General features: G+C 41.4%; 2 protein-coding genes across 25 annotated transcripts in view; one reads left to right on the forward strand and one right to left on the reverse strand.

Annotated features, from left to right (window-relative positions):
• FGL1 (fibrinogen like 1) overlaps positions 1-15,216 on the reverse strand; it is a 53,474-nt gene extending 38,258 nt beyond the window's left edge. Inside the window, exon 1 of the mRNA XM_060653070.3 lies at positions 15,059-15,216. The gene's annotated coding sequence lies outside the window, so the exon portion shown is untranslated. The remainder of the gene's footprint in view (positions 1-15,058) is intronic.
• Positions 15,217-15,515: 299 nt separating this feature from the next.
• Positions 15,516-19,608, forward strand: part of PCM1 (pericentriolar material 1) — an 83,891-nt gene continuing 79,798 nt past the window's right edge. For 8 of the 24 annotated variants that reach the window (XM_078445358.2, XM_078445354.2, XM_078445362.2 and 5 more), the window contains exons 1-2: positions 15,516-15,810; positions 17,359-17,427. The gene's annotated coding sequence lies outside the window, so the exon portion shown is untranslated. Of the gene's footprint in view, positions 15,811-16,709; positions 16,944-17,358; positions 17,428-19,608 lie in introns of all 24 variants that reach the window. The other 16 variants (XM_078445374.2, XM_078445376.2, XM_078445375.2 and 13 more) reach the window with 8 other exon arrangements.

Consider the following 19,608-nt stretch of genomic DNA (forward strand, 5'->3'; position numbering starts at 1 on the left):
ACACTTAAAAAGTTGACATTTATGCTTTGATTACTTTACCAATAACTAGGACTACATCAAAAAACAAAGGATGGGGACCTGACTCACATGTGCATGACACAAGAGTATATACTCAAGTGATTCTCCAAGATTGAGGTGTTTTTTTCCTGCTTCCCCTTTAGAGATATTGAGGGAAAATTCTAGAACCTTTAGAGTAGACTCTTAGTCCCTAGCTGCAGCAATCAAAGATTATGAAATATTAAGGGCCAATTTCAGAGTAATTCACTTACATTGGCTTTTTAAAAAAAATTTGTTTTTGTTTGCAAGCTAAAGAAATGAGCTTCATCCAGCCATCTGGAATAAAAAAAAAAAATTGGATTTATTAGAGGGATGCTGAGGTAAGTAATAGAATCAATAACAGACTGCCACAAACATGCCAAGGGAAGGCAGAATTAGGACAGCTATAAAAACCCCAGTAAGAGGAGTTCTTCAATTTATTCCGTAGCAGGCAGCCCTTAAAATGTTTTAGTTTCAGTCAGAAATTTAGCCCCTGTGTCTTTCTGTACAAATTCTACATCCCTAGGAGAGAGAATCCAATTAGACCAGTCATCTACATTTCAGTGTGCACGTAGACATATGGCGCCCACACGTCCGGGCCACACCTCGCTCTCTTGCCCACAAAGGATAGATCCAGGGGTAGAGATTCTCACAAAACATGATTACTGTGGTACCTTTTATACATAAGGAAGGCTCCCAGTGTGTACCATTCTCCTACTACCCTATCAGGGAATTTGAGGAGTAAGGAAAGGAGGATCTACCCAGTTTCGTAGAAGATTGTCTCATTCAATAAAGATGACTGACAAACCTAAAATCTCATGTCCCATGACTATTTTCGCCAATGAATCAATCACATTAGATGCGTCCTTTTACTATTACTGAGAGTAAATATATATGTGTGTATTTATATGAATGCGTGTATGTATGTTCCAGTCCTCTCCTTTATTTGCCTATTCCAGGAATTTCTATGGACCCTCTCTGAATGAAATAGGACTCCCCTGGGGACCTATCCTTTTCCAACCCCAGCCACCTTGACTACATGTTTTCCTATGTGTTTTCTTGTCTTACATTGTGCATCACTATATTGTATACTGGACTCTCTCTCCTAAGAGAGGTTACAGACTTGTTTTCTTATTTCTATACCCACAGCATCCAGCATACACATACTATACGATAGAAACTCAGGAATATTTATTATTCATGGAACAATAAAATTCCATATCTGTAGTAGCATGAAGTATAAATATTCACACTTGATTTCAAACTTGGTAACCTACATGCGGTGCTTACTGTAGGGCCTAATACACAGAAGAAATGCAATAAAGTTTAATTTCCTTCTATCTTGAAACAAGATCAGGACGGCAATTTCCTTGATTGAGGGTGAGGCAGCAATATATACACACAGATAATTAATAGTTTTATAAAGATATTGCTTTATAAGGGCGCCTGGGTGGCTCAGTCAGTTAAGCGTCCGACTTGGGCTCAGGTCATGATCTTACAGTTTGTGAGTTCGAGCTCCGTGTCAGGCTCTGTGTTGACAGCTCAGAGCCTGGAGCCTGCTTCAGATTCTGTGACTCCCTCTCTCTCTTTCTGCCTCTATCCTACTCGCTCTGTCTCTCTCTCAAAAATAAATAAAAACATTTAAAAGTTTTGAAAAAAAAGATATTGCTTTATATAAGGGAAAGAAGAAAATGATTTTTAATAATCTACAATTATTTGTGAATGGAAAAGCAGTGAGTATAGATGGAAACAACACCCTGCTCCTAAAATCACTTGCTAACACTGCTCAACCCATTCACACTTTCAATAGAACAAGAATCTCACATTCCAGTAGAGAAATGTAACAGTAACCTTGGCTTTAATCGGTGAGGAAAGAGCTTGTGGAGCATGACATCTCTACAAAGAAAATCTTGAAAAGTTAGATAAAATTTTAAAACAACTAGTTGGATTGATTAGAGGGATACTGAGGTATCATCAGTATGAAGCCATCTGGGAGTTACCACCCCAGCCAGGACTTGAGGGACAAGATTGTGTAGAGAAGAAAACTACCCTTACTCATAGCACAACAAATGTAAACTACTCTTTCTTTCCTTTTAATGAACTATTCATCAAAGCAAAAATAAAAATAAAAAAAACATAAAAAACGAAAAAGTGCACAAATAATTAGCATAGAGTTTCATGAATTTTTTCAAACTGACTTTTCCTGGAGTGTGGACATGCTGCTGATCGATTTTTTTGTTGTTGTTTTTGTGCTATTTGAAAACATTTTTGGGGCCTCTGGGTGGCTCAGTCGGTTAAGCGCCCGACTTCAGCTCAGGTCACGATCTCGCGGTCCGTGAGTTCGAGCCCCGCGTCAGGCTCTGGGCTGATGGCTTAGAGCCTGGAGCCTGCTTCCGATTCTGTGTCTCCCTCTCCCTCTGCCCCTCCCCCGTTCATGCTGTCTCTCTCTGTCTCAAAAATAAATAAATGTTAAAAAAAAAATTAAAAAAAAAAAAATTTTTGCCTTAGATTCTGAAAGGTGTTTTGTTGCATGTAGCATTCTGGTTCCTCCACTTTTCCCACACTTACATTGCTTCCAACAGGAAATCCACTATTATTCTTGTTCCTTTGTATACCTTTTTCTCTTCCTGTTTTCAAAGGAACTTCATTTGCCCATTCAGGTTAATGTTCTCCAGGAATGTGACTCTGAGCGTTTTGTGCCCGGGGTGTTTATGAGGAGACTGTGAACGCTCCCTGTGGAAGGGAGTGGAAGGGAAAAGGACTGGCGAAAGGGAGAACCTATGTGGAGGTAATATGGCCCATCAGAATGACAACGGTCCATTAGAGGTATCCTGCTTTGGGCCCAAACGGTTGGGCCTTCCCCCCCCCACCCCCCCAACTGGAGTGACCATTACGTGTGGGCTGCCCCAGGAGGGGGAGAGACCTCGGAAGGAGGTGGGTGTCTGAGAGGATCCCCGAGTACAACACCAAGCCATGGGACAGCAAATCTTCCCATGAAGGGCAGGGATCTGTACTGTCACCATTTGCAGTACATCTGTGGGCACAATCACAGGAATTATTCATTGGCTTTGGGGAGAAAAGCAGAGTCCAGATGCCCTAAAGAGGGCCTACTGCTGTGTCTTCTTGGGGACACAGTGAGAAAGACTATTGCCTTTTTAACAAATCATGATAAAATATACATAGCATAAAATTTACCATTTTAACCATTTTTTCCACTTCAACTGTTTCTTAATGTATAGGTCGGTGGCATTAGTACACTTACATTGTTGTACAACCATCACCACCATCCATCCCTAGAATTGTTTCACCTTCCTGAACTGAAAATCTGTCCCCATTAAATATTAACTCCCGTTCCTCCCTCCCCTGGACACTGGCAGCCTCATTCGACTCTCTGTCTCTATGAATTTGACTGTGCTAGGTACATCACACAAGAGGAATCATTCTGTACGTGCCCTTCTGCGTCTAATTTTACTTTGCACAACGTCTTGCAGGTTCATCCAAGCTGTAGCATGTGCCAGAATGTCCTTTCTGGCATGTCCTTCCTTTTTAGGATGAATACCATTCCATTGTATGTAGAGGCCACATTTCGTCTGTTCATCCATCAGTGGACATTTGAGTAATTTCCACCTTTTAGCTATTGTTAATAATGCTGCTATGAACACTGGTGTACAAATACGCCAGTTGCCTTGTAATTATTTTGAGTGACTACTAAAGAATAAAAGAGAACAAGAGGCCAAAATAGGAGCCGTGAACTTCAACTGGTGAGATCCAGTGTCAGATTTTGAGTATTTATTCAATCATGCAGGCTAAGTGAGAAATAAAAACCGGTTTGCAAAGCAGGTAAATGTCTCAAAATGATTTGTTCAGCTTCTAAAAGAACTGAATCCCCCCACACACAAAAAGATCTGAACCATCTCATGTTCCCCGCACCCCAGCCAAACTGGATACATGCCATTTCCCAAACACAAGCTGTACTTTCTGTTTCTGTGCCTTTGCCCATGCTGCTCACTCAGCCTGCAGAAAGATTTTCTCGTAGGATTCGTCATATAGGCAACTCTGACCTGCAGTTCCAAACACAGCAAAATGCTAATAACTATTTTCCTGTTCTAAGGTAATTTTATTTAACATCATTTTATTCCACTACTAAAGCCTATTTCAATGTATTCCTGTATTTTTCAGTTTGTCCCTTAAATATTATACATATTGTAGCCAAGGATTCTTGCTCATTCTAGATTATAAGGTTCTTATGGTTATTCACTTATCAGTGACCAGTCCCGTGTCATCTGCTGTCAGTAGGCAGCCCCAGCCAACAGCCCTGTCTGGTTACCTGATGAGATTTGCAGTTGACATTTGCTATTCTTTTGTCTCCTGGCTTCTGATCCTCCTTTCTAATAGCAGTTCTATTTCTAGTTGGGGCTTCTCCATAACTTTTGGGGAAAATAATTCGGCAGTTCCATGGCAGGAGCTGAAGGGTCTAAGTCTTTTCTCATCCCAACAGGGGCGCTGGTGGGAAGTTAGATGAGCAAGTTCAGTGCTCTCTCCAGAGAATCTGCATCTTTAAGAAAAGACACAAGGAAGGTCATTCATACCAGAAAGAGCAGAAGAAGCAGTGTACTGGCCAGACCCTTCAGGTTATGACATGGTTGCTCTGCTCCTTGCTTTCTGCTACTTGCTTGGCTTTCCATGGTTAATTTTTTTTTTTTTTTTAATTTTTAAATGTTTATTTTTGAGAGAGAGACAGAGAGATAGAGTGTGAGCAAGGGAGGGGCAGAGTGAGAGGGAGACACAGAATCTGAAGCAGGCTCCAGGGTCTGAGCTGACAGCACAGAGCCCGATGCGGGGCTCAAACTCACGAATGGCAAGATCATGACCTGAGCCAAAGTCAGATGCTTAACCGACTGAACCACCCAGGCACCCCTCCATAATTCCCTTAATTCCTGTTCATTCTGAAGTCTGAAGTACAGATGACTTCTGATTCTGTAAGTCCCACATTCTCCAGTAATTACAATAAATTCACTTCTGCCTAAATTAGCCAGCCAGAAACCAATAGAGAACTGATACATTATTACCTCCTTGTTCCTATTCCTCTCTCAACTTCCTGTCCCGCCCTGGCTGATATCTACTTTTTAAAATGTAGATATATATAGATTTTTACATAACATATATGTAGATGAAATGTAACTTTAGACATAAACAAAGGAGTAGATGAAGGAGTAGACATGGACATTATCTATCTATCCCCCCAAATGAAGGGTCAGATTCAGAAACAATGGAAGTGAAGGCAAGTGATACATGTTGACAGTTAGCTTTCTGCTGCTTCCACAGATCTCTATTCAGGAGGTTCTTATTCTAGATTCCTCATCTGAAGATACAGCACGATGGATATGGAAACAGATCTAGAAACAAAATGAATAACTTGTATTTTGGCAATGGCATGTACTCCATTTGGAAAAAAATTAGCAAAAGTGGTAAAGTACGATTTGGCTGAAAAAAAAGCCCCAGACCTGGCATCAGGAAGCCTGGGATAATGTTCTAACTCACCGTCTATTGAAATTGGGGTTCCCCAAAAGCAGAGCATGACACAAAGATAGGGATGCAAGTAGTTTATTTGAGCGGTGATTCCAGAAAGCATAAGTGAGGGAGTAGTGAAGTGAATTGGAACAGGGAGGAGGGAGCGCCTTGTGAGTGGGCTACAGCCTTAGACAAATGGGGCATCTGAGAGAGGCACGTCAGAATTTCCTCCTCTTGACCCGTGGGGGTACGTATCTACCAATTCTAGACTCCTACTGCTGGGGATTTGCTTCTGGAAGTATTGATCCCTCTTGTTTTAGTCTATTCCTTCCACCTGGGCTCTGAATTCCAGCCCCTCATTTCTTCTTGAGAACTGCATTTTTTTTAAGTTTATTTATTTGTGGGGGTGGAGAGAACGAGTCGGGGAGGGGCAGAAAGAGAGGGGAACGGAAGATCCAGAGCAGGTTCTGCGCTGACAGCAGAAAGCCTGATGCGGGGCTCAGACTCATGAACTGTAACATCATGACCTGAGCTGAAGTCGGATACTCAACCAACTGAGCCACCCAGGTGCCCCTAAGAATTGCATTTCTTTAATTACCTTCCCTTTTCTCATTTTTAATGTCACCCTCTCCTTTCAGAGTCTTGTCCCTCTTTCACCTTATAAATAAGCTTAATTCTTTTAAACGCTAGGAAATGAAAACTTGCCTTATTCCTGCTTCTAGCCACCCTCTGATTCCTCTTTCCCCTTCAACCAAGCTTTGTAACGAGGGCGATCTACACTTACTCTACACTCACGACTCCACGGTCTCACTTCCTATTAATTTCTCAGCCAAAGCCAGGGACATGTGACCCTTCACTTGGCTGCAACTGCTTGTAACAAGGCCACACATTTCCTCATGGTAGTTTCTCATTGATTCTCTGTTCCTTCTTCCTCAAAACTTATTCTTCCATACACTTTCATGAAACGCCTCTGTTAGTTCTCTGGGTGTCCTCCAAGTTGTTCATCTTTCCTTTGTGGAGTCTTCTTCCTCTGCTAGAATGTTAGTGTTTAGCAATTCCCAAATATTTAACTCCAACTCTTACTTGTCTCTGTATCTCCAGAAGTATTTGTCCAGTAGCCCCCTAGCTTTCAACTAAACTCTTTGCAGTGTCTTCCTCTTCCCTGCCCCTCTTTCCTTGGAGAGAACATAAGGAGTTGGTGAATCAGTATTTATTCACTTACCCAGTTTCAGAGCTTGGCATTATCAGACACCATTCCTGTCTCTCATCCTTTATTTCTTTTGCCAATCAGTCCTGTTGATTGTACCTTCTAAATGCCAACCTCTCTTCATCAGGCCAATGACACTTTAATTTATGTCCTTATCACCCTAGCATAATCTCCTGGTACTTTCTACCTGATCAATATACTTCCAGTTTCTTTCCCATGCAGACCATATCCTATAAACAACAACAACAACAACAGAAGTTATCTTTATAGAAACAAGTGTGACCACAATACTCGTCTACTTAAAAAGTCTTGGTGATGCTCCATAGTCAACAAGACAACACCCAGTTTCCTTCCTGTGGTGATCCAGCCTCAGTGTCGGTATCCTGACATAGTCATGTAGTCCATATGGTTAAAGCCATCATGACTCGGCCAACTGAGTATGGTGTGAATGTTTTGAAATCTATGCTAAAATGGGAGTGCAGGATGGGATTCTGAAAACATGGAGGCCCAAGTCAGTATTAGCACAAAGCCTTAGTTGTAAACTTAGTAAGTATAAACATTTATATATCACTTACTGCGAGCCAGGTACTATCTGAATACTTTCTGTGCATTTACTCATTTAATTCTCATAAGAGTCCTTGAGATATGTATTATTTTTATTGCCATTTTGTCAATGAGGTAAATGAAACATAAAGAGAGCAACCACTTGCTCAAGGTCACATACAACAGGATTTGACCTGATGTAGTCTTGCCCTAGAAATATGCTCGTATGCACTTGCTATAGTGCTTTACTAGCTTTACACAGAGGTAGTGGAGTTGCCCAACCTTAGAAAATGATTACAGCCTGTGCAAGGATTTATGCTAATCAGAGACAAAGAGCCACAGCCCAAGCTGGTGGTGGCGGAGAGGAACAGCGACCTTAACCGGGACCATAACAATGTAAGGAGAATCCTTGCCTCCACATCTTCCCAGTGCCTACAACTCCTCTACCCAACACACACACACACACACACACACACACACACACACACACACACAGTCCATGGGAAGCTTCTGAGACCAGAAGCAGAATCACTACCACAGAGAATAATGGTGGCCCCAGATATGTGGGAATGACAAGATGAGTGCAGTGTAACAAAGAGCAACAAGAATGAAAACCAGGACCGATCAATCTGTAAAACTGGTCATGGTCTCTGTTCCTCTCTGCACTATGGGTTTGGACTGAAGACTGGCTCTGAGAACTAACTTAGCCACCCCCCACTCCATTCTTGATGGCTGGGGGTGGAGATGTCAGGGAAAGGCAGATGTCTCTTCTTACAATTTCTGCTAATCAGGATACTGAAGAACAGTATGCAATTGATTTTAGCATCCAAAGACATAACGCTCTCAGAGCTCCATGCTGAGGAAATGAGTCAGACTAATATCAGTGCAGCAGAGGAAGAGCATTTTAATAGTGGGTCTAGCTGGGATAAGCCAGAGGCAAGACCAAGAAAACAAAATTGTTCTGTCCATGAAAAATTAGTGAAGAATTTGGAGTTTTCATGGGTAACCTAGGAGGAAAAAGGTCAAGAGGGGGAAGTGATAAGACTGGGGAATAGGATATGAAGAAAGAATGTGTCAATATGACAGGGAGTTGGATAAAAGGCAGCCAGAGAGAAGTTCTGGGCTACGGCCAAAGATCTTTAAAAAAGAACAGGGGTGTCCAAATAGCTGTGGTATAAATTTCTCTTCCTTCTCCCCTATCTTATACCGTTAACTCCAAATTTTCAGTGGAATGCACTATACCACACAGAGATGCCTTGTTTCCATGGGATTTTGAGAAAACAAAGCAAAAGAGGTTGTGTTCTGCCTTGGAAATGATGTGGGATGGAGAAAAAGAACCGCCATAAGAAGCCAGACTCAAAAGAAATCAAGAATTCAGCAGAAGCAGGAAATAATAGGAAAACAAACAAACAAAAAGCCATTAGCTCCAAGCGTTCTAAAAGATGTCGGCATTGAGATTAGGTTTCCTGCTGTATATGTGACAGAGAGATATGGTTACTCCAGCAGTTTTGAAGACTTGGGGACACTTGGGTAGTAGACATTTGAACTAGGTAAGTAAAGTGGGTATGTTTTCTATGCCACAAACTTACATGTTTATTTTTCTAATTGGATTTCAAGACTGTATTTGATAGGCTTGAAGAGATTACATGTTTATTTTTCTAAATGCATTTCAAGACTGTATTTGATAGGCTTGGAGAGACCTAATCTCACTCCTGATCCGTTATGTCACACAATCTCTCCTCCCAGGGCTGCATGTGACTTCCAGGGCTTGTGGTGGGCGAGCTTTGCAGAGTGCCACTGTAACCACCTGTCTCTGCTGTAGCCATGGAGCCTTCCAGACTCTGTCGTCGGTCATCAATCCCCACAGATTGTACCTTCCTCCTCTTCCTTTGCAGAGATGCAGGGCAAAGCAAAAAATTCTTTGTATTTCCCATCAGTTCTTCCTTTTTCCACTCAGGCAAATTGTGAGGGGTGGAAAGCGCTCTGATTTTAATCTTTTTTCGTATGTCTGAAACTTGTTATCTTTTGTTTCTGGTATTTGCGGCTGTGATAATCCTTTGTGGAGGCAACACGTGGCTGCAACTAGCCAGGATAGGGGAAAACAGAACATATAAGAAAAAAGTATAAACTAATACCTACAAATGTTGTTCAGTTACATTTGCTTTATATCCTCCCTTCCTCATTAGTTCAAATGATTCTTTGTGAAATGACCATCCTGCAAAGTAATGAAAATGTATTTTCTTCCATTGCTAATTTCTTCTTGGATCTATCATTAACTATCTAAAAATTTTAAAAGTTGGGTACTCTGTGTCAGGCATCAGCAAACTATGGCCCATGGGTTAAATTGGTCCACTGTCTGTTTTAATATTGTTTTTTAAGTTTATTTATTTTAAGGCAGAGAGTCCAAGTGGGGGAGGAGCAGAGAGATTGGGAGAGAGAGAACTCCAAGCAGGCTCTGGGCTCGATCTCCTGAATCGTGAGATCATGACCAGAGCCGAAATCAAGAGTAGGACACTTAACTGATTGAGCCACCCAGGTGCCCCTGTTTTAATATTTTTAAATGGTTGAAAAAAAAATCAGAAGATGATTAATATTTTGTGACAAGGAAAAATCATATACAATTTAAATTCAGTATCCTAAAATAATGTTTTATTGCAACACATTTATGTTCACCCATTATATTTTGTCTGGCTGCTTTCACCCTACAATCACACAGCTAAGTAGTAGGAACAGGGACTGTGTGGCCCACAATACTCAAAGTATTTAATATCTGGCCTTTTACAGAAAACGTTTGTCAATCTCTGCCCTACCTCGTCAGGATTTTACATTTTTCCTTATCTAGGTTGGACTGTCCATCCTGCCACCCAATATCCCCCAGTTTTTAACCCTGAAAATTATTTGGTATTCTGGTGGTAAAGAAAGAGAACTCTAATCTCTTTTCTGGTTAATCTGAGTTCACATATGTTTTGTCATTTTTTTTCCTGACCTTAGAATCACCCAGGTGCCCCTCACATAATTGTATCTTCAGTAACAGGGTTTTCAAAGTAAAAGCTGAGGATTAATTTTCATACTTTTCTAATATTCTTCATCTGCATTAGGAAATCTCTATCAGCCTATATTTCCTTATTTTGGGAATCATCCCACCAAATTGCCTGATTTCTCTCCTTAATTATCAATCTTTATCCAAATATATTTAATACTTTCAATCTTATATGCTGTAGGGGTGATAGGAGGCTAGGAAATAAGGTATAGATTATTTTCTTTGTACTTTTAAATTATTTTTTAACTTTATTTATTTATTTTTGAGAGACAGAGAGAGAGAGAGAGAGAGAGGGAGGGAGGGAGGGGCAGCGAGAGAGGGACAGAGAGAATCCCCAAAGCAGGGCTTGATCCCATCAGATCATGATCTAAAGTCAAGTGATAGATGTGCTCAACCTACTGAGCCACCCAGGGGCCTGTTTTTTATTATATCCCTTTATTTGACCCCCTCCCAACGTGATATGTCCTGGGAAGCAAGCGTTCCACACAGAACTACACTATTGCAGTTCTGATGAGGTTTACATCGAGTAGTGCAAGTGGGGTAAATATATAGACCTTTCAAAAATATAGAGAGAAAAATGTAAGAAACAGGGTATTGCAGGTAAGACTCTACAAGAGCCGAGTCATGTAAAGACTGATGAAGAGCAAATATGGACATAACAGTCTGAAATACAAGGGTACATGTATTGAATGAGTGACTTTTGAAAGAAGAGGACATAAACTGGTTATGGAGGAAAGGGCAGCTCAGACTGGGGTAAACACTAACATTGTATGTGGAGAGCAGCAATTCGGTACTTGGAACCTAGTCATAGAAAGTCTGAAGCGGCAGTAATGAGAGACGGCATGGTAATTAGGGGGAGAATGGAGGAAAGTAAGAAGAGCCTTGAAACATTACTTATGTATGTGGATTTGATATAATTAGTTGATACGATTATATATAGTAATTAATTGATTTAATTATTCATAAGTTTAGGTTTTTGAGCAAGAGAGGTACCTAAGAAAAATCCTGAGTAGCATGATCTTCTCAATGCAAAGGTTAGATCAGCGATTCTCACTCAGGAGTGCTTTTGCCCTCACCCCCTGCTCTACCCTCCTTGGGTGGGGGGTATTTGGCAATCTCAGAAGACACTGTTGGTTGTCACAATTGGGGAGGCAGGGTGCTACAGGCATCTAGTGGGAGGAGGTCAGGTGTGCAGCTAAATATAAAACACAGGACAGCCTTCTACAACAAAGAATCATCCAGCCCCAAATGTCAATCATGTCAAGATTGAGAAACTCTGGGCTGGATTCAGGGAGAGAAGTAAAGTGCTTAGATTTTGCCCAAAAGTATAAGAACTAGGTCACAGTTATTCAAGTGATCCCTTGTTTATACAATTTCTTTAACCATTGAACCCACAAATCTAGTATGAAGAGTAAAGATAAAAATCATTTATGTTCAAACTTAGAAATATTCCAAAATTAATTTTACATTCTGCTCTTAAGACGTGTTTCCACTCACCAACATGGATGAATCTCAGAAACAATGAACAAAAAAGCAAGTCAAGCAAGAATATATTCAGTATGATACCATTTATATAAGGTTTGAAAACAGTGAAACTAAACAATATATTATTTGGGGATATATACATATAGCTATATGAAAAAATGAAGGAATGATAGCACCAAGATCATACAGAATAATATTTATGTTTGCAAAGGGGAATGAGTTTGGAGAAAAGCACAGGGGTCCTTAAATAGATTGATTATATTCTATGTTTTAGGTTAGGTAGTGGGTTCTTGGGTGTTTCTTTTGTTATTGTACTTTATAATTTACATAAATGTCATATATTCTTTTGGGTGTATAAAAAATCACATATAAAAAGAATCATAAAATTCAGTATAATAGAAGGGTGGCCACTAAAGATTTTTTTCCTTTAAGTTCTATCACCACCTGCAGGTTAAAATTAGGTACTGCGAAAACAGTTCTTTTCCAAGGCCAAATTAGTGAATATCAAAATACAGTAAATGAACTCTGCAAGGCATTTGGGATATAAAGAACTCCCAAAGGCAGGGTTTTTGCTCTCACCATACGTAAATCCATCTGTGGATAGAGAACACTGAACACATTAAGGAGATAAATGAGATAGCACAAAATGTTACACTGTAAGCACCCCCTGGTCAGTGTCAGATGGCAGATCAAAAAAACAGAAAAAAATGCCATTTTACACAGCATGACAACTGACTTAGTTCGCCATCAGAACCCAACTCCTTGACCTGATTCATTTTGCTACTACCTTAGGCCAGGCCTTAATTACTTCATGCCAGTTAACACCCGCCGAGCCTGTTGCTCTGCTCCTCCCTCTAGCCTGTTCTAAACGTTGCCACTAGATTAAATTCTTTAAATAACTACTTCATTATATCATTGTTTTTTCCAAAGCCTCACTGCGATTTTCCACTATCTACAGAACAAAGCTCATTCTCTTCAGATTGATAGCTAAGATTTTCTACGGTCTGTAGCAAACATACAGATACCTGTTCATCAGTCTTGGCTATCCTCTCTTGCCTCTGCATTCCGCAACCCGTAAGAATCCTCTACTTCACCCAGGCTGGTTTCTGCATCATGCATCACTAATTCTGGTTGTACTATGTGGTTGAAATGTGCCCCTTTCCGCTTACGCCCCCTCTCTCATGTTTAATATGTGTGTTAAGTTGTTCATAAATGTGGGAAACTGAGATACAGTTTCAATGTGTTATCTCTGAGAGGCCACACATGTCCCCCATCTACATTTCCCCCAGACTGTTGCCCCTAATTTCATTCTACACAGAAATCCTGGAGCCATCATTATCTTCGAAGCAATATATCAATATTATCTCTCTGAATTCCCAAAGCACTTACTGTCTGTATCATTTATTTGCCATATTCATACACTACTGATACTAAATCGATTCATTTGCACTAGGTTTATTTTCTGAATTAGATGTTAAGTTTTTGGAAGTCTGGAATAATTTTATAGTTTTTCAGGTTTTTTCCTTTCCTCTGTTCTCTAAGATCAGTAATGCTCATATTTGAGTTGGAGGGTCTCTTATTTTTTTATTAAAAAAATTTTTTTTAATGTTTATTTATTTTTGACAGAGAGAGAGACAGGGCATGAGCAGGGGAGGGGCAGAGAGAGAGGGAGACAGAAATCCGAAGCAGGCTCCAGGCTCTGAGCTGTCAGCACAGAGCCCAATGTGGGGCTCAAACCCACAGACCGCGAGATCATGACCTGCGCCCCGGAGCGTGTCTTTTAAACACAAAAATTTCTCAGACTACTCCCCTCACTAAACAGGCATAATAGTATTTTGACATTTTTTAGAGACCATAAATTTAAAAGGCATAATGACAATGTTGATTTCAGTAATGCTTTTAAATTCATTTGAATGGTTTTAATGAGAGTAACTTCTACATATTTAAAAATAAAAACATGTATAAAAACAAAATGATGATAGTGATAATAATAATGACAACTAATGTTTTGGAGCCTTACCATGTGCCAGTAATTTTTTCCACTCATTCTCTTAGTTAACCAAAAAATCCCTCCAAAGAGTACAGTAGACCCCACTTTCACCAAGGCTCTACCACTTGGAGCTGTCAGAATTTTGGTAATTTACTTAAATTCTTGCTTGTAAAATGGAAAGAATGCAGAATCAATCTCTTCAGGATAGTTGGGAAAATTACGAAAATCACAACAGAGAAAATGTTTCACTTGGCCTTGTACAAAATAAACATTACTTGAAAAAAAAAATCCCCACAAGGTAGGCAACATGACTGCCTCCCTTTCATTTTATAGATGGGGCAATTGAGGAAAGGATAAATAATTTGCCCAAGATCTTAGAGTGGGGGAATTAAAATGGGGCCTAGTGTTGGTTATGAGAACAACTTGTTGGAACCTAAATGTCTATTCCTTCTCCTTCTATTTTGCTTAAAACAAACCCATCTCACAAACTGTCTAAAAATAGAACGCCCTTGCACTCAAGTAAAACTGAAGGTGTTTTAAGTTTTCAGAGAGGGGCACTGAAGGCCTTAAAAGTCACCATCACATTTTTCGTGTGTATGTGTTGAATGTTAAGAAGGAAACAGCAGGCCCCCAATAGAATCATGAGTGCCAACCCCCAAATCGGAAAACCAAGACCTAATACCTAACCTGACTGCAGTTTCAACACCTCAGAAATGTAACCTTTAACCAGTCAACCTGGAATTACTTGGTCAACAGGTTAGTAATCCATCTGGTAGGCCTTTCTATCCTACATAGGAAGGCAACCTTGCCAGAAACAATGCACTCTTTGCTAATAATTTCCTTTTTCCACCCCTTCTGCCTTTAAAAAAACTTTCCTTTTCTACCGCTCCAATAGATCTCCTTTCTATTTGGTACATGGGATGCTGCTCAATTCATGAATTGAATACAGCCAATTAGATCTTAGAATTCACTCAGTTGAATTACGAACTTTTACGGCGAACCTATCAATTCATTCTCGATAGAGGTACCGTTGAGATAGGAGCATCAATAAAAAGAGAATTCAGACACTAGTTTTAAGCGAAATTTCCTCCTACTAAATTTTGTTTGAAATCATCTGGTTCTTCCAAGCAAAAACTGGGACATTAGTCCAAGGTGGTGTTCATTACTAACATTTAGGATTCTCCCGCTGACTAGCTATATACAGTTAAGTAGTTTGGCCAATTAACTTCCCATGATTAATGCCTACCGTGTAAAATCAGGACTACATCGTAAAGGCCCTTCTGTTTCCATCTCTTAGTAACTCGGATGTAGGTGGACAGGGGACAGAGGAACGACTTTCGTCTTTCCTCCTCTTTCCGGCTAGAGTCCGGAGCAGGCACTCACACGAAAAACCAGAACGAGGTTCCGGTTTTCCAGCTAAGGGGAGGGCTCAATCTACTTCCGCACAGGCCCGGAGCCTCCCAATCACAGAGCAGCGCCGGGATCTCACAGCATGCCGGGATTTGTAGTTATCCCTCTCGTGGAGGAGGTGCGGGGGGGGGGGGGCTCATAAACCAGGATCCAGTTGGTATTCTGGGATATGTAGTCTCTGGTTGTTCGTATAGTCACCGCCAGGCTAAAGAGCCCGAGGTGACACCAAAGACTTCGGCGGTCACATGACTCCAGCCTAGAGCGTCGATCGCACTGCGGCTCCCGCCCGGGCGAATTCTCGCCCCCGCGCGGCCGTTGCCGAGGAGACGGCGCAGTCTCACGGCGCGTTGCCCCCTCTGCAGTCCCCCCGCCCCTCTTCTCCCACCACAATGAGATCCTAAGATGGCGGTGGCTGCGGCGGTTGGCGCCGACTAGCTAAGGTAGAGAAGGCGGCCATTGGGCCCTAGGCAGCCAGGGAACTTGTGGGCGCTCCCTGCTCTGGTCTCTGAGGGAGGACCCCTGCCGGTGGCGGGTCGCAGGGCCTGGCCGCCACTCCACCCTTGGCAGGAGGGGCTGCTTCGTTTACAGGTAATGCTGCGCGTCCCCAGCCCTTGGCAACCGAGGGCAGCGCGGCGCAGGGGCGGGAGAGCAACGGCTCTGGGACACTTGACCCTGTAGGCCCTGGCCTCGGGCCCACACCTCTCTGTGGGTTCCTGGGTCTTCACGCCCCTTTCCCCGGACCAAACGCCGCGATCTCCGGGTGAGCACCTAGGGACGCGTTAGCGACTGCCGAGCCCCCTTCTTGCCTCCGCGCCCCTCTCATTTTCTGGCTCCGGAGAGGGGGGCCGCCCTGCGTCTCGGGTGCTACGGAACGTCCCTTGCAAGTGGAGGAAGCGGAGCGGGGGCTGTGGTTTGGTTGCCAGGGACAGGGCTCGAGTTCTCCTCAGCTAGGGGCCTTAGTGGCCTTAGTGTACGTGGCTGCGCCCCCTCCCACCCCACTCCCAAATTCCATCGTGTGACGCTCTCGACGTCCAGAATTTTGGGTGCCGAAGGCCAGGTGCGGAGCGACGCGACTTTCGGGTTGGGATTTTTGAGCAGCGGATTTTTGCTGTCTTGGGTATTCTTAGAGCAAAAAGGCTAGGGGTGGGGTGGGGAGGCTTTCCTGACTTTGGCAAAGAGGTGGTTTATACTTGTGAGAGGAATGTTAATTTAGCAGCTCCCCGCGCCCCCCCCCCCCCCCCGCATTGTTTCCCTTCTGCACGTCCAGTTAGAAAGGGCCTAAGATGGGGAAAACTAAATGCCAAGTGGGATTCGGGAAACATTGCTTGCTTTGCAGAAATGGTGTTTGGGGATTGGATAGTAGGCCCTGCTAGGGAGGCGGGTCATCCAAACTTTTCATCCTGCGGCTCACTTCTCGGGAGCTCGTCTTCTCTGATTTTTTCCTTTTTTTTCCTTATCATTTTCCCCCCTTTTTTCACCGGTTTGAGGTCTGTGTCATGTGCCTTATGAGTAACGGATCGTAATTTGGCGCTGGAAGAAGCGGGCTTTCTGGGCGCCCCTATCACCCCCGCCTCATAACTGCTTTCCAGACTCCGCCTTCTGGTATTCTCTGGTTACCGGAGTGGGTGTTAGAGAGCTTCGCGTGCACCTGCTCTTTTCTTTCCCTATCACCTTCCCGGTGAGAGTCCTGGAAACCATTATAAGGAGTTTTTGAACAGAAGGTAAACATGTGTGTATATCGTGACAAGGCTATTTTCTTTTAAGTAGCTAGCTTTCAAGTAAACCTTTTTTCATCATTGGAAATGCAAAGCTCTAGAATAGTTTCAATGGCAGAAAGTTAATGACTTGATTTTGGCTTGGATGTTTACATGAAAATTAGGGTAATCATTTTCATTATGTACCAAAGTAGATATTAATGTACCACATTGTTGTTTGGAAGATTTAATCATTTAAGTATATCATAGTTTTCCAAGAGGATTAAGGTAACCAGTCTAAAATATTGCTAAGTTGGATTTTTCCTTTTCTGTTCATTTTTCTAAACATGCTTTAGGCTATAAATATAGTATTTGTTATTCTGTACCTTATAGTGTAAGTAAAGAATTTACTAAAGTGACTTTTTTTGTTTTAAATCACAAGCAGGCAACAGCTTTGAAGTGTGAAGCAGAGAAGGAGCCGTTTCTGAGCTTTAAAACTAGTTTTAAACAGGTAATTTGACCTAATTATGTAGGTCATCGTCCTTTGTGTTATAGTTGAAGACTATATAGCGGAGACTGCTGCATGGTTGAGGTTCCTCTCTACTTAGTAAACAGACATTTTGCGTTTGCTGCCCTGTTCGCCTTGTTTTTTGGCATGCCACTCTGGTCTGCTTCCATACTTTTGCCAGAAAAGAGCCATGTTATTCCTAATTACTAAATAGTGGAATAGTTGAAGCACTGCCTTTTGAAATGTCTTTGTCTTCACAGAATTTCTTCAGCCCATTTGTGTTTGAATTTGTCCTGTAACAGCTATTGGATAGCCTCTCTTTCCAAATCCACTTAATCTTAAGTCATTTTCTATAACTTTTCTATTAATCGACTTTCTATTTTTTATTCACAAATTCCTCTACTTATTTAGGCTTGTGATATTTACTCTTGGCTGAAGTTTTGCTTTTTTTTTTTTTTTTTTTAGGGGTCTAAAAGTACTTTAAATGTTAGTTTCTATGCTCAGTGCATTGTCAGATGCTGGTTATTTAAAGATATTCTCTGACCAGCAAAAAAAAAAAAAAAAAAAAAAAGTCAATGAAAGTTCACTTAGGAAAAGTTAAGTAATTGTTTCCTAAGGACAGTTTAGAAATTAAATGACTAAAGGATGAGGGTCAGAAGAAATTTTTCTTAAAAAGCATTTTAGAAATAATTGCCCTTTTAAGAAAAATGTCAGAGTCTGAATTTAATTCCATTGTTGAAATTGTAAGACAACCCATTTTCAAAATAGAATATATCCTTGCTTTCCAGGAAAGCAGATACGTCCTTAGCTCCCTTATGATCTAAACCAACTATAGTGAGAAAATACAGATTGGCAGTTGACTTGTATCTTTATTAGTATTCTCAGTATTTTTGTTAATTGGGAGACTAATAGGACAAGAAAACTTGAACTCAGGAAAGGTCAAATGTGAGTGTGCATTTCTTTTTTTTAATTAAAAAAATTTTTTAATGTTTTTTTTGAGAGAGACAGAGAGAGACAGAGGACAAGCAGGGAAGGGGCAGAGAGAGAGAGGGAGACACAGAATCCGAAGCAGGCTCCGGGCTCTGGGCTGTCAGCTCAGAGCTGGATGCGGGGCTTGAACCCATGAACCTCGAGATCATGACCTGAGCCAAAGTCGGACACTCAACCGACTGAGCCACCCCAGGTGTCCCGTGAGTGTGTTATTCTTTAACACTAGAGTGATATAGTAGGCATTTAGTAAATAAAAAGAACTATAAAACCAGTTATAAGACAATTTTCTTTTTAACATGTTAGGGAAGATGGGTAAGATGGAATAAAAATGTAGGGCAATTGTGTTAACTCATGTTAGAAGACCTTTGGTTTCCTCATTAGAGGATTGGGCCATTTGTAAAGGAGACAAGTGTATTTGACACTTGGGAAAAATAGAAAAAGTGCTTGGAATAATCGCACTAGGGAATTCATTAAGAAGCCAACAGAGTACATAGCAATACATTCATCTTACAAATTTAATTGAATGCCTACAGTGTGTGACTTAATGACAGTAAAGTACCGGAGATATGGCAGTGAGAAACAGACGAGGTACCTTATTTCATGGAGTAAACCTACATTTTGAAAGTGTGCATTTGTGTTTGTATAGTGTAATATAGTGTATCTTAATAGTGTACATAGCCAGAGCCATTTTATAACTTTCCCTGCCGTCAGACAGTTTATGAGTAGAAACAAAGAGAGCAGGTACTGGGTTTTATCACTAATTGATAGAATGAGCAAGTAGGTGAGGAAGTTAAAGATCCTTGCAAGGCATTTTTGGAATGGGTTACTTGGGTTTGTGTTTGGGGTTGAGTAAGGAAGCAAGAAGTTAATGGATTCTTAGAAGAATGACCAAGGGACTGGAAGTTTGCAGCAGGGTTTAGAGCGGGTTCTGCAGGAACGGGCAAGTGAGAGAAGTAGAATGCAAGGATTCAGGATCAGAAGGAGGGATTTCAGAACTTGAGGATCTTGAACAAATTATCAGTCCAGAGTGAAAAAGGCATTGGAATAGAGAAGATGAGATGGACGTTGGGTCTCAAGCCACAGTCTTAGAAAAATCAGGAAAGCAGGAAATGAGGTGGAGAGTGAAACCATGAGCCACTTGTTACCAAGAAAAGTGCAAGATTGTCTTGAGGAGGACAATAGGAAGTGGTGTCC

Source organism: Panthera onca, chromosome B1, assembly GCF_046562875.1.
Source record: "Panthera onca isolate mPanOnc1 chromosome B1, mPanOnc1 haplotype 2, whole genome shotgun sequence".
Taxonomy (NCBI): Eukaryota; Metazoa; Chordata; class Mammalia; order Carnivora; family Felidae; genus Panthera; species Panthera onca.